This window comes from Mustela nigripes, chromosome 3 (genome assembly GCF_022355385.1).
Source record: "Mustela nigripes isolate SB6536 chromosome 3, MUSNIG.SB6536, whole genome shotgun sequence".
In the NCBI taxonomy this organism is placed as follows: Eukaryota; Metazoa; Chordata; class Mammalia; order Carnivora; family Mustelidae; genus Mustela; species Mustela nigripes.
Window position 1 is genome coordinate 117,028,626 of NC_081559.1, and position 15,594 is coordinate 117,044,219.

Consider the following 15,594-nt stretch of genomic DNA (forward strand, 5'->3'; position numbering starts at 1 on the left):
AAGAAAGAAAGAAAGAAAGAAAGAAAGAAAGAAAGAAAGAAAGAAAGAAAGAAATGTTTACTGAACATCTGCCATAAATACCAGAAACAATGAAAGGAACCTCCAGCCTGGATGCTCTGAGAAGGAGTTCTCCACCAGGGGCTGGATGTTTTTAGTCAGAACAGTGTCCTGGGGCCTTTAAGTAATCATGAAAGCCTAGACCAGCTGGGGAGTCTTAAGTGACTATGGTCCCTATTGTGAACTAAAAACATGAAATGTTGCTAGGAATGAATCAGACTGGCTGAAACAAGATTATAGGATCTCCACATCCAACCTCAAAGCCTTCACCCTAGATCTGCATTAGACCAGTTAATGCAGTTAGAGTTTCTGAGATGTTTTCTAAAGCAATTGGTCTCACAATATTCAGTATTTTTCCAGACCTAAAACTGGGCATTAAATTTATTATTTTTTATTTCAATAGAGCATATATATTGACTGATGAATTTACAAACACTTCATGGAAACACACCTAAAAGATTCTTGAAAAAAAAAAAAATCTCAGGGGATGCATACAGTGACATGCTGGATACTACTATAAAGTTGTCAAGCACATGTCTTCAGAATCCTCTCTGCACTGCTTCTTCCCCTTTAAGATAGCACTTTGTATTCTCATTTGTAGAATGTCTTTAAATAAATACACTATGGTGTTGGACCACAGATCAGCACTGAATCATGCTGAGTGTAGAATAATAACCTCACTCCATAAATGGGAATTAGTGGGACAAAAAAGCATAGGATGGCACACAGTTTGTGAGATAGAGCTTTTAATAGGCAATCTATAGAAATGTCAATAGACTCCTAGGAACTGAGGTTTTACTAGTTTTATTAGTGCTTGTTTAGTTCATAAAATTCTGAATGTTTAGATCTGGCAAGGACTTTCACCCTTACTTAGCCTCATCTCTATATAGGAATGCAAATGTTCTGAACACTCAAGGCCTTGTCCAAAGTCAATTGACTAGGAGAGAGTAAAAGGTGCTGTGTTGACTCTGCCTCAGGGGTCAGGTAAGACCAAACTTCTTAACAATGTACTTACTCAACTGAGCAGTGGAGAAATGAGTTACTACACCTGACCTGGTATCATACGTATCCTGCTATGAGAAATGAAAGCTGTAAGAAACCATACTGGTCATAATAATGATTAAAAATGTTTATGTCCAGATCATGTTCCATATGCTAATTATTATCTTAATTGACCCTTATGATTAAGAATGTCTAAGAAAGTTCATTTTTATAACAATTTTACAGATGAGAAAGTTGAGGGGCAAAGGCATTAAGCAAGGCTTAATTGCACAGCTAACAAGAGGCAGAGCTGGGAACTGAGACTCCAATTCCTTTGTTCTAACTTGATGCACTATATATTAATGTTTTTTGGTTCTATCTGATAAAAATAAATAAAACATTCAAAGGGCATAAAATGGGAAGGGATGTGTTAGGCTTAAAGAAACATCAGAAATAGAATGATATAATTTTAGCATTGTATGTGAAATTACTATTTTATATTCTAAACATTTAAGATAGTCTTTTGTATTAAACATGTTACAGAAATATGATAACATTGAATTGCTCTCACAAATGTTGCACTTCAAATCCCTGTAGATTTTTCCCACATAAATATGTCTAGAAACAAACTCTTAAGTTAGAAGCTATATTTCTTATATAATAGGAAATTTTTAAACTAGCTTTATTGAAATATAATTGAAATGTAATATTGTATAAGTTTAAGGTGTATAATAGGATGAATAGATGTATATATATACTAAAAGGATTATGACAATAAAGTTAGTTAACACATTCATCCCTACACATAATTAACTACTTTTGTGTATATGTGTGATGAGAACATTTAAGATTTACTTTCTTAGCAACTTTCAAGTATATAATACAGTATTGTTAGCTATAGCATTAACTATGTAAATGCTGTACATTAGATCCCCAGAACTTATCCATCTTCTAACTGGAAGTTTGTACACTTTGACAAACTTTTCCCCATTTGCTCACTCCTTACCTCCTGGCAACCATCTTTCAACATTTTACTTCTCTTGAGTGGCTGCTTTTAGATTCCATATATAAGCAAGATCATACAATACTTGTCATTCTCTACCAGACTTATTTCACTTACCATAATGCCCTCGAGGTCCATCCATGTTGTTACAAATGACAATATTTCCTTCTTTTATATAGTTGAATAATATTCCAGTATATGTGTGTCAATATATGTCTCTTGATAGACTCCTTGTTTCAATGTCTTGGTTATAGTGACTAATACTACAATGTACATGGGAGTACAGATATCTTTTCAATATCATGATTTCATTTTTTGTATATATACTTAGAAATGGGGATGCCAGATCACATGACATTTCTAGTATAAGTTTTTTGAGGAAATTCAATCTTGTTCTTTTTAGTGGCTGCTCTGATTTATATTCCCATCAACTGCCCCCTTTTCTCCCTTAACCTCACCAATACTAGTTATCTCTTTTTTTCTTAATTATAGTCATTCAACAATATGAGGGGATACCTTGTGGTGGTTGTGATTTTTATGCCCTGATGGTTAGTAATGTTGAGAATCCTTTCACAAACCTGTAGTTCATTTGTATGTTTTCTTTGCAAAAAAGTCTATTCAAGTACTCTGTCGGTTTTTTAACCACATTATTCGATTTTATGCTATTGAGTTGTAAGATTACCTATATATTTTGGATATTAACTTCTGATTTCTGATATTAACTTCTACTTTCCCAATACAGTATGTTGCCTCATTATTTCTTTAGCTATGCAGAAACTTTTAGGTTGACACAGTACCACTTGTTTATTTTTACTTTGGTCGCTTTTACATTTGATGTCATATACAAATAATTGTAGCCAAGGTCAATATCAAAGAGATTCTTCCCTGTTCTTTTCTAAAAGTTTTGCAGTTGCAGTTCTATGCTTAAGTCTTTTATCCATTTCAAGTTAATTTTTGAGAGTGTTATAAGAAAGGGGACCATTTTGGGGCCCCCTGGATGGCTCAATCTGTTAAGCATTTGACCCTTGATTTTGTCTCAGGTCATGATCTCCATGTTGTGAGATGGAGCCACACATTGGGCTCTCCACTTAAAATGGAGTCTACTTTATTTCTCTCTCTCTACCTTTCTCTTTGTCCCTCCTCCTGCTTTCTTTCTTTCTCTTAAATAAATAAATAAATATTTTTTTTCAGAAGGTAGAGATCCAATTTCATTCTTTTGCATGTAGTTGTCCAGTTATCCTAACACCATTCACTAAAGAGATTATCTTATCCCCACTGAGTGTTTTTGGTTCCCACATTCAATACTTGCTGACTGTAATATGACTGGCTTTATTTCAGGGTTATTGATTCTATAGCATTGGTCTATATGTCAGTTTTTATGCCAGCACTGTTTACTATACTACTGATTACTGTAGTTTTATAATACAGTTTGAACAGGAAGTGTGAAGCCTCCAGCTTTGTTCTTTCTCAAGATTGCTTTGGCTATTTGGGGTCTTTAATGTTTCCATACAAATTTTAGGCTAGTTATTTTTTTTTTCTATTTCTATGAGAAATACTGTTGCAATTTTGATAAGACTTCCACTGAATCTGTATACTGATTAATAACATTAATTTATCCACGTCTATGGATATGGGCATTTTTCCATCTGTTTGTGTTTCTTTTCAATTTCTTTCACTTACGTCTTAGAGCTCCCAATGTACAGAACTTCCCCCCTCGGTTAAATTTATTATTAAGTACTTTATTCTTTTTCATACTATTATAAATGAAATTGTTTTGCTTATTTTTCTTTCACATATTTCATTGTAAATGTTTAGAAATCCAATGATTTTATATGTTGATCTTATATCCTGTCACATTACTGAATTTATTATTTCTAAAAGATTTGTTGTAATCTTTAGGATATTCCTTTTATAAAGTCATGTCATCTGAAAAAATTTTATATTTTCTTTTCTGATATATGCTTTTTACTTATTTTTCTTACCTAATTGCTCTGGCTAGGACTTCTAGTACTATATTTAATAGGAATAAAGAGAATAAGCACCCATGTCTTCTTCCTGATTTTAGAGGAAAAACTTTCAAACTTGTGGAATATGATTTCAGCTATGGATTTGTCATATAGAACCCTTATGATGTTGAAATACACTCCTACTATACTCAATATATTGAGAATTTTTATCATAAAAGGATGTTGAATTTTGTCAAAAATTCCATATCTAATTGAGAGGATTATGGTTTTTATCATTTATTCTATTAATGTGATGTATAATATACACTGATTTGCATATTTGAACCATCTTTGCATCCCAGCAGAGATAAACTCCATTGATCATGGTGTATGATTCTTTAATGTGCTGCTGAATTTGGTTTGCTGAGAGTTTGAGATTTTTGAACCTATATTAATCCGGGGTACTGGCCTGTTGTTTTCTTTTCTTGTAGTGTTTTTATCTGGCTTAGTATTATGGTACCCTGGCCTCATAAAATGTTTCTGAGGGTGTTCCCTTTATTTTTGGTAGAGCTTGAGAAAGATTGACATTAATGATTCTTTAAACATTTGGTAGTTTTCACTAGTAAAACCATCTGGTCCTGGGCTTTTCTGTGTTGGGAAGTTTCTGATTACTGCTTCTATCTCCATAGTTATTATTATTATGTTCAGACTTTCTATTTTTTCATGATTCAGTCTTTGTAGGTTGTACCAGTAATGTATCCACTTAATCTAAGTTGTCCAATTTGCTTGCATGTAATTATTCATAAGAATAATAAACTCATATGGTCCTTTGTATTTCTATGGTATCCTTTGTAATGTTTCCTCTTCAATTTTTAGATTCTGTTTATTTGTGTCCTCTCTGGTTTTATTTGGTTAGTCTCTCTAATGACTTGTCAATTTTGTATATCTTTTTGAAAAACTAATTTTTATTTTCATTAGTTTTTTCCTATAGAATTTCTGGATTCTAGTTCATTTATTTCTTCTCCAATCTTTATGGTTTTCTTCTTTCTACTAACTTTGGGCTTAGTTTGTTCTTTTTCTACTTCCTTGAGATATAAAATTGCATTTTTTTTAAGATTTTATTTATTTGACAGAGATCAAAAGTAGGCAGAGAGGCAGACAGAGAGAGAGAGGAAGAAGCAGGCTCCCTGCCCAGCAGAGAGCCCGATGCGGGACTCGATCCCAGGACCCTGAGATCATGACCTGAGCCGAAGGCAGCGGCTTAACCCACTGAGCCACCCAGGCGCCCCATAAAATTGTGTTGTTGATGTAAGATCTTTCTCTTTTCTTAATGTAGGCATTTACTACTATAAACTTCCCTCTTAGAACTTCTTTTGTTGTAGCCCATAAATTTTGGTATGTTGTATTCTCATTTTGCTTTGTTTCAAAACACTTTGTTGTAGTTTTGTTTTATTTTTTAGATTTCTTCTTTGGCCCATTGGCTGTATGTGATTTTTTCAGTTTTCTTCCTATTATTGATTTTTAGTTTCAAACCACTATGGTTAGAAAAGTTACTAAGTAAGATTTAAACTTTAATTTGTTAAGGCTTGCTTTGTGACTAACATAGTATCTATCCTTGAGAATGTCCCATGTGAACTTGAGAAGAATGTATATTCTGGTGCTGTTGAGTGAAATGTCTGTAAGGCCCATTTTTCTACAGTGTTATTAGGTCTGTTGTTTTCTTACTTTCTTTTTTTTTTCCCCTTGGGTGATGTATCCAATGTTGAAAATGGGATATTGAAAGTTTGTATTATTATTGTATTACTATTTATTGCTTCCTTCAGTTCTCTTAATCTTTGCTTTAAACATTTAGGAACCCTAATGATGGGTGCATATATATTTGTCATTGCTGTATCCTCTTGATGAATTGACCCCTTTGTCACTATATAATGATCATCTTTGTCTCGTGTCTCTGATTCTTACTAAAATTCTATTTTATTGGATAAAAAAATAACCACTTCTGCTTTCTTTTAGTTACCATTTTTTATTGTGTTATTATGTTAGTCACCATAAAATACATCATTAGTTTTTTGATGCAATGTTTCAAGATTCATTGTTTATGTACAACACCCAGAGCTCCATGCAACATGTGCCCTCCTTAATACCCACCACCAGGCTTCATTTGCATGGGATATGTTTTTCCATCTTTTATTTCCAACCTATGTGGTTTGTTTGTTTGTTTGTTTTTTAATTTCTTTTCAGCATAACAATATTCATTGTTTTTGCACCACACCCAGTGCTCCATGCAATCCATGCCTTCTCTAATACCCACCACCTGGTCCCCCTAACCTCCCACCCCCCACCCCTTCAAAACCCTCAGATTATTGAATCTTGTTCTTTTATCTATCAAGGCACTTTGTCTTTTTATGGAGTTATCCACTTACTTTTATGAAGTTATCCATTTACTTTTGAAGTAATTATTGATAATTATTGATAAAAATAATTGATAAATATGGATAATTATTGATAAGTAGGACTTATTGTTTTCATTTTTTAATTGTTTTCTGACAGTTTTCTTTTAGCCTTTCTTACTGTGTTCCTTTCTGATTGATCTTTCCTTAACTTTTGTGTAATTATAATAGGTTTTTTTTCTTTCTGTCTATGAGTAGGCTTACATAAAATATCTTATAGAGATAATGGTTTATATTAGGTTGATTTTAACTTTCATTTAATTGCATATAAAAACAAAACTTTGACTTTTCTTCCCTTCATATTTTGTGCTAGTGATCTTACACGTTACATCTTTTCATATAGTGCATCTGTTAACAAATTATTATAGCTATAATTATTTTAATATGATTGTTTCTTAACTTTTATGCTAGAGATACAATTGATTTATACAATACTATTACAACATTACAGTATTCTGAATTTGACTATATATATATACATTTACCAGCGAGTTTTATGTTTTTATATGTTTCATGTAGTTACTTAGCATCATATCAACTTAGAGAAATCTCTTTAGTGTTTATTATAATGTGCAGTTAGTGACTAACTTTTTTAGTTTTTGTTTGTATAGGAATATCTTTGTCTCTCATTTCTAAAGGTGAGCTTTATTGGGTGTACTACCCTTGGTTGACAGGTTTTGTTTTGTTTGTTTGTTTGTTTATCTTAATTTTCCTTTCAGTATTTTGCAAATACCATCCCACTCCCTCTGGCCAACAAGGTTTCTGCAGAGAAATCCACTGATAGCTTTATGGAAGTTCCCTTGATGAGTTGTTTTTCTACTGCTGCTTCAAAATGTTTCTTTCTTCTTTGACTCTTTGACAATTTGATTACATGTCTCTCAGAGCAATTTTCTTTGGGTTGATATTGCTAAAGTTTATATGGCCTTCCTGTACCTATATGTTCATATTTCTCCATGATTTATGAAGCATTGATCTATTACTTCTTTATATAATCTTTCTGCCCCTTTTCTCTCTCTTTTCCTCTGGTACTCCAATGACTTAAATGTTCACTTGCATGATGTTTTCCCATAATTCACATAATTGATCATTTTTCTTTACTCTTTTTCATTCATTTTTCTTTTTGTTTTTCTAATGGACTAATTTCAAATTACTTTTCTTGAGGTTTGTCTGTTTTTTTCTTCTGAATGATGAATTCTTTTGTTGAAGCTCTCTTTTGAATTTTTCAGACCTGTCATTGTATTCTTTAGTTTCAGGATTTCTGTTTGGTTCTTTTTTAAAGTCTCTAGTTTTTTATTAAATTTCTCAATTTGTTTATGCATTGTTTTTGTTTACTATTTTTGTTTACTGATTTTGTTTACTATTGCTTATGAAATACTTCTGATGAATAAATGAAGATTATACAGAAACAAACTTAAATCACTTTTTAAAAAAATTCTTTGTTTATGGTCTAGAAAAGACATTAAAATGACATCTTAAAAATCTAGTCAGTTGAAAATATTGGTGGTATGGCCATGGTATATTTTTCATATGTGAAAATATTTTTTAATAGAAATGGAGGCATCACTGACAAATGCATCAAGACATTGGTTATAAACTGCAGCTGACCAAGATCAGATCACTAATTGCTAAATGTCTGTTTCATAAGTAGATGATAAATAAAAGCAGACCAGGATACAAAGCTTGGGCTTTCTCTGCATTGGGTTTCTTTTCTTTCTTTATTTTTCATTCCTTTATTTTTTTTTCTTTTAACTGGCTGGTTACATCAGGATAGATAGAAATCTTTCAGATTGTTGATAGCCATTATCCAGGAATAACTGATTTTTTTGGATCCTTTTTCTATACCATGTGACTAAAAGAAGGACATGTACTTTTGAGATCAGGTCATAGTCTTTTTTATTGTCAGTTTCAGTCAAGGGCCAAAGAAAATGCATTTGAGGATGTATCACATCACTTTCTTGAAGCTCACCATGCATGAGGTACTGCTGCTCACAGAAGCCCCAATTTTATCATCTGTATCCCATCAGCAACACACCCACAGTAAGTGTCCTCAAACCAAAACAGCATAACATCATCCCTGTGCATCAGGTACAGAGGAGACATTGTAGAAGTAAGACCCCTTACTTAACTCTTCCAAAGACTTATAGTTGACAAGGTTGTTATCTCTAAAATTCCTGAGAAACATAAATATCAAACTCCCTTTCCCTTAATGCCTCATAGTAGCAGCACCAATAGAAAATCTCATGTAGATTCCAGTCACTGAAAAACATATTTTATCTTCATTTCCTAACAAATTTTATTCTCTTTTTAAGATACTTACTGCAATTTGCAGAGTGGCCTTTTGTAATTTCAGAGATCTTATTTGAGGCATTCATTATTCAACAATTTCTTTCTCTAATAAAAGAAACTATTTCCTAGTTTTGTCTTTAATTACTGTGTAGCTTACTCCATGCATGGCATGGCCTTAGGAAATAACTTGTATTTATCTCAAATGTCAGTGTTTAGTGAGAAGTATAATGTAGAAACTTATACTCTACACATTGAATTATAGTGCAAGATAATACAGTTTGCTGGTTTTGAACTAAAGGAAAGTATTTCTCTCTTTATCTCTTGATTTCTTATACAAACAAGTATATAAACACATATATAAAAAATTAATGCATTAGTGAAATGATATAAAAATAGAAGACACTCAGAAATAGACAAAAACATGTATAGTCAACTAATTTTTGACCAAACACTAAAAAATTCAGTGAAGAAAAGATGATCTTTTCAACTGTGTTGAGCAATTATACATCCATATGCACAAAAATAAAACTAGATCCAGACTTTACATTTTATAAAAAAATTAACTTGAAATGGATTTTAGATTTAAATGTGAAATTAAAAACCATATAACCAAAAACAAATTCATGACGATTTTGGATCTAACTAAAGCACATTCCGAAAAAGAAAAAAAAAAATTTAACAAAGTTAAAAGTTTTGAACTGTGAAAGTCACTGTCACCAGACAGAAAAGACAAGTCACTTACTGAGAGGAAATATTAGCAGATTACGTATCAAGGAAAGGACATGCATCTAAAATATAATAATAATGACAGTTACAATACAATAAGAAAATTTAAAAATCAATTAAAAAATGGGCTAAAGATCTGAATGTCTACCTATCAATGAAGATAGTTTAGATAGATGATAGATGGATAGGTAGATGATATATTAGATAGATGGTAGATAGATAGATAGATAACAAACAAATATAGAGAAGGATGCTTCGTGTAATTTATCATTAGGAAAATACAAATTAAAACAGTTTCAAGATGCCACTACAAACCTGTAAAAACAATTAAGTTTAAAAACACAAGACCAATTGCTGGTGAATATGTAGAAGAACAAAAACCCTCATTCTTTCCTGGTCAAAATCAAAATGGTACAGTCACTTTCAAAAATAATTTTAGACTTTCTTAAAAAGTTAAACATTGTCTTATTCTATACTCAAAAAATGATACCAATAGGTATTTACTGCACAGATTGGAAAGTTTATGTCCTCAATAATCTTTGTAAGAGATTAACAGTAGCTTTATTCATAATTGCCTTAACTAGAAGCAACCAATATCTCCTTCTATAAATGAATGGATACCAAACTGTGGTCATCCATAAGGACATATTATTTGTCAAAAAGAAAAATGTATTATTTTTTAATATATTTTCTTTATTTATTCATGAGAAACACACACAGAGAGAGGCACAGGCAGAGGGAGAGGGAGAAGCAGGCTCCCATGGGGCAGGAAGCCCAATGGGGGCTCAATCCCAGGACCCTGGAATCACTAACGAAGCAGAAGGCAGATACCTAACTGACACCACCACCCATGCACCCCCAAAAATGAACTATTGAGCCCAAGAAAAACATAAAAGAATCTTAAATAAATATTGTAAGTCAGAAAAAAATATGAGGTTTACTTCTATGTATGTGGAGTTATAGAAAAAGCAAAGCAATAAAGATTAAAAACAAGTCAGTGGGGGAGGAGTCAAGATGGCAGAGGAGTATCAGTATGAGATGATATCAGGTAACAGGAGATCAGCTGGATAGTTTATCAAACCATTCTGAACACCTACAAATCCAATAGGAGATTGAAGAGAAGAAGAGCAGCAATTTTGGAAACAGAAAATCGGCCATTTCCTGAAAGGTAGGACCAGCAGAGAAGTGAATCCAAAGCAATGGGAAGATGGACCACAAGGGGAGGGGCCAGCTCCTGTCAAGCAGGGGGAGCAATAGAGCACAAAAACAGAAATTTAAAGTCTGCTCCACTGAGGGACATCACTCCAGAGGCTAAGGTGGGGTGAAGCCCAGGTGGGGAAAATGTGGTCTTAGGTCACATGGGGTCACCGAAGGATCGGGGTGCCTGAGTGTCACAGAGCTCACAGGTATTAGAGTGGGGAAGCCAACTACAGAGATGGAAAGGAGTGATCTCTCAAATTGGGGTTACCTTAAACTGTGATTTGTGGCACAGTTAGACCACTGCTCTTTGAGTAAGGACCCCACAAGACCTGAGGAGACCCCCCTAGAAGAGCGCTGGGATCTGCTGGGTTTGGAGACTCCAGGCGGGGCTGTGTGCCAGAGACAGAGATGCTTGGTCACAGGCTGGGTGAGCTCAGAGCGTGGCTGAAGGCCAGGGAGATAGGAGTGATTGAGCGCTTTTCTCTGAGGGCCCACTGAGGAGTTGGGCCCCAAGCTCTTGGCTCCTCCAGGCCAGAGATTGGGAGGATGCCATTTTCATTCCTGTCCTCCAGAACTCTATAGAAAGTGTTCAGGGAATAAAAGTTCCTGAAAGCAAACCTGAGCAGATTACTTAGCCTGGCTCCTGGTAAGGCCTGTGTAATTCCGCCTCGGGCAAAGACACTTGAGAATCACTACAACAGGCCCCTCCCCCAGAAGATCAGCAAAAAATCCTGCCAAGACCAAGCTCACTTATCAAGGAGAACAGTAGAATTTAAGGAGGAGAAAGCAAAGCATGGAATTCATGGCTTTCTCTCCATGATTCTTTAGTCTTGCAGAGTTAATTATTTTTTTTTAATTTTATCTTTTTCTTACACTAATTTTTTAAACTTTCACTCTTTCCTCTTTTAACATTTTTAACTAGTTTATCTAAACAACACCTTTCATTAAAAAAAAAACTTTTTGAACATTCATTATTATAGTCATATTTTATTCTTCATTGTATCTAACTTGATTTTTGTATACACATAGGTTTTTTTCTTCTAAAAGAATTTGGCATACATCTTCTTCTAATAGATCAAAATATACCCTAAATCTAACATAGGACTTTGTTCTAGTCTCCAGCCTGAGCAAATTCTCTCCACTTTCTTTTCCTTTATTTTCTCAACCAACTTATCTTATAAATTTTTTTTAGAATTTTTTCTCAAAATTTTCATCTTTATAGTCATGTTCCATCCCTTCATCTTGTTTACTCTTATTGTGTGTGTGTGTTTGTGTGTGTGTGTGTGTGTGTGTGTATGTTTTTCATTCTTTAAAATCTTCAGAGGTAGTTTCTTCTAAGAGACCAAAATACTCCCAAAATTAAGTGAGTGACTATGCTCTATTCACAAGTTTAATATATATATATTTTTCTTTTTAATTTTTTTTTCTCCTTTTTTTTTTCCTGAACTTTTTTTTTCCCTTTTTCTCCCCCCCCCCCCCAACGATTTGGGGTCTCTTATGATTTGGTTAAAGCACATTTTCCTGGGGTCTTTGTCACCCTTTCACTATCTTATTCTCTCCTTCATATATTCTTATCTGGATAAAATTACAAGGTAGAAGAACTCACCACAAAACAAAAACAAAAACAAGAGGCAGTACCAAAGGCTAGGGACCTAATCAATATGGACATTGATAGTATGGGCAAATGACGATACTCAAGGCACTAGGTGGGCTTGAAAAAGGCATGGAAGATATTAGGGAAACGCTGTTTGGAGAAATAAAAGCCCTTTCTGGAGAAATAAAAGAACTAAAATCTAACCAAGCTGAAACAAACAAGCTATTAATGAGGTACAATTTTAAAAAATGGAGGCTCTTACTGCAGGATAAATGAGGCAGAAGATAGAATTAATGATATAGAAGACCAAATGACAGAGAATAAAGAAGATGAGCAAGAGAGACAAATACTGGGCCCTGAGGGGAGAATTCAAGAGATAAGTGATACCATAAGATGAAACAACATTAGAGTAATTGGGATTCCAGAAGAAGAAGAAGGAGAGAGGGGAGCAGAAGGTATATTGGAGAGAATTATTGTAGAGAATTTCCCTAACATAGCAAAGGGAACAAGCATCAAAATCCAGGAGGTGCAGAGAACACCCCTCAAAATCAATAAGAATAGGTCCACTCCCCATCATCTAATAGTAAAATTTACAAGTCATAGTGACAAAGAGAAAGTTCTGAAAGCAGCCAGGGAAAAGAAATCTGTAACATGCAAGGGTAAAAATATTAGGTTGGCAGCAGACTTCTCCACAGAGACCTGGCAGGCCAGAAAGAACTGGCATGATATATTCAGAGCACAAAACAGGAAAAACAAGCAGTCAAGAATACTATATCCAGTGAGGCTATCATTGAAAATAGAAGGAAAGATAAAAAGCTTCTAGGACAAACAAAAACTAAAAGAATTTATAAACACCAAACCAGCTCTACAGGAAATTTTGAAAGGAGTCCTCTAAGCAAAGAGGGAGCCTAAAAGTAGTAGACCAGACAGAAACAGAGACAATATACAGTAATAGCCACCTTACGGGCAATACAATGGCACTAAATTCATACCTCTCAATATTTACCCTGGATGTAAATGGGCTAAACACCTCATTCAAAAGACACAGGGTAACAGAATGGATATAAAAACATAACCCATCAATGTACTATCTACAAGAAACTCATTTTAGACCCGAAGACTCCTCCAGATTGAAGGGGAGGGGGTGGAAAACAATTTACCATGCTAATGGACATCAGAAGAAAGCTGCAGTGGCAATCTTTATATCAGATCAATTAGATTATAAGCCAAAGACTATAATAAGAGATGAGGAAGGATACTACATCATACTTAAAGGGTCTGTCCAACAAGAATATCTAACAGTTTTAAATATCTATGCCCCTAATGTGGGAGCAGCCAACTATATAAACCAATTAATAACAAAATCAAAGAAACACATCAGCAATAATACAATAATAGTTGGGGACTTTAACACTTCCCTCACTGAAATGGACAGATCATCCAAACAAAAGATCAACAAGGAAATAAAGGCTTTAAATGACACACTGGACCAGATGGACACCACAGATATATTCAGAACATTCCATCCCAAAGCAACAGAATACACATTCTTCTCTAGTGCACATGTAACATTCTCTAGAATAGATCACATCCTGGGTCACAAATCAGGTCTCAACTGGTATCAAAAGATTGGGATCATTCCCTACATATTTTCAGGGAATGATGAACCATATGATACTCAAAATAGATGCTGAAAAAGCATTTGACAAAGTACAGCATGCTTTCCTGATAAAAACTCTTCCAAGTGTAGGGATAGAGGGTACACACCTCAATATCATCAAATCCATCTATGAAAAACCCACTGCAAATAACATTATCAATGGAGAAAATCTAAGAGCTTTTCTGCTAAGGTCAGGAACACGGCAGGGATGTCCACTATCACCACTGCCATTCAACATAGTACTAGAAGTCCTAGCCTCAGCAATAACACAACAACAGCAACAACAAAAATAATAATAAAAACATCCAAATTGGCAAAGAAGTCAAACTATCACTCTTTGCAGATGATATGATACTATATGTGGAAAACCCAAGAGACTGCACTCCAAATCTGATAGAACATATTTGTACAGGAATTCAGTAATGTTTTAGGCTATAAAATCAATGCACAGAAATCATTGCATTTCTATACACCAACACCAAGACAGAAGAGTAATTAAGAAGTCAATCCCATTCACAATTGCACCCAAAACATTCATTATTATAGTCATATTTTATTCTTCATTGTATCTAACTTGATAAGATACCTAGGAATAAACCTAACGAAAGAGGCACAGAATCTATACTCAGAAAACTATAAAGTACTCATGAAAGAAATTGAGGAAGACACAAAGTAGTGGGAATATGTCCCATGTTCATGGATTGAAGAACACATATTCTGAAAATGTCTATGCTACCTAAAGCAAGATACACAGTTAATGAAATCCCTATCAAAATCCCATCCATTTTTTTTTCAAAGAAATGGGCCAATAATTCCAAAAGTTATATGGAACCAGAAACGACCTTTAATAGCCAGACAAATATTGAAAAAGAAAGCCAAAGTTGGTGGCATCATAATTCCAGACTTCAAGCTCTATTACAAAGCTGTCACCATCAAGACAGTATGGTACTGGCACAAAAACAGACACATAGATCAATGGAACAGAATAAAGAGTCCAGAAATAGACCCTCAACTCTATGGGCAACTAATCTTCAACAAAGGAGAAAAGAATGTCCAATGGAAAAGAGACAGTCTTTTCCACAAATAGTGTTGGGAAAATTGGACAGCCACATGCAGAACAATGAAACGGCCATTTCCTTATCCCACACACAAAAATAGACTCCAAATGGATGAAGGACCTCAATGTGAGAAAGGAATCCATCAAAATCATTGAGAATACAGGCAGCAACCTCTTCAATCTCAGCTGCATCAACTTCTTCCTAGGAACATCGCCAAAGGCAAGGGAAGCAAGGGCAAAAATGAACTATTGGGACTTCATCAAGATCAAAACTTCTGCACAGCAAAGGAAACAGTTAACCAAACCAAAAGATAACTGACAGAATGGGAGAAGGATATTTGCAAAAGACATCAGATGAAGGGCTAGTATCCAAAATATATAAAGAAGTTATCAAACTTGACACCCAAAGAACAAAGAATCCAATCAAGAAATGGGCAGAGGACATTAACAGACATTTCTGCAAAGAAGACATCCAAATGGCTAACAGACACATGAAAAATTGTTCCACATCACTGTCAGGGAAATACAAATAAAAGCCACAATGAGGTACCACCTCACACCAGTCAGAATGGCTAAAATTAACAAGTCAGATAATGACAGATGCTGGCAAGGATGCAGAGAAAGGGGAACCTTC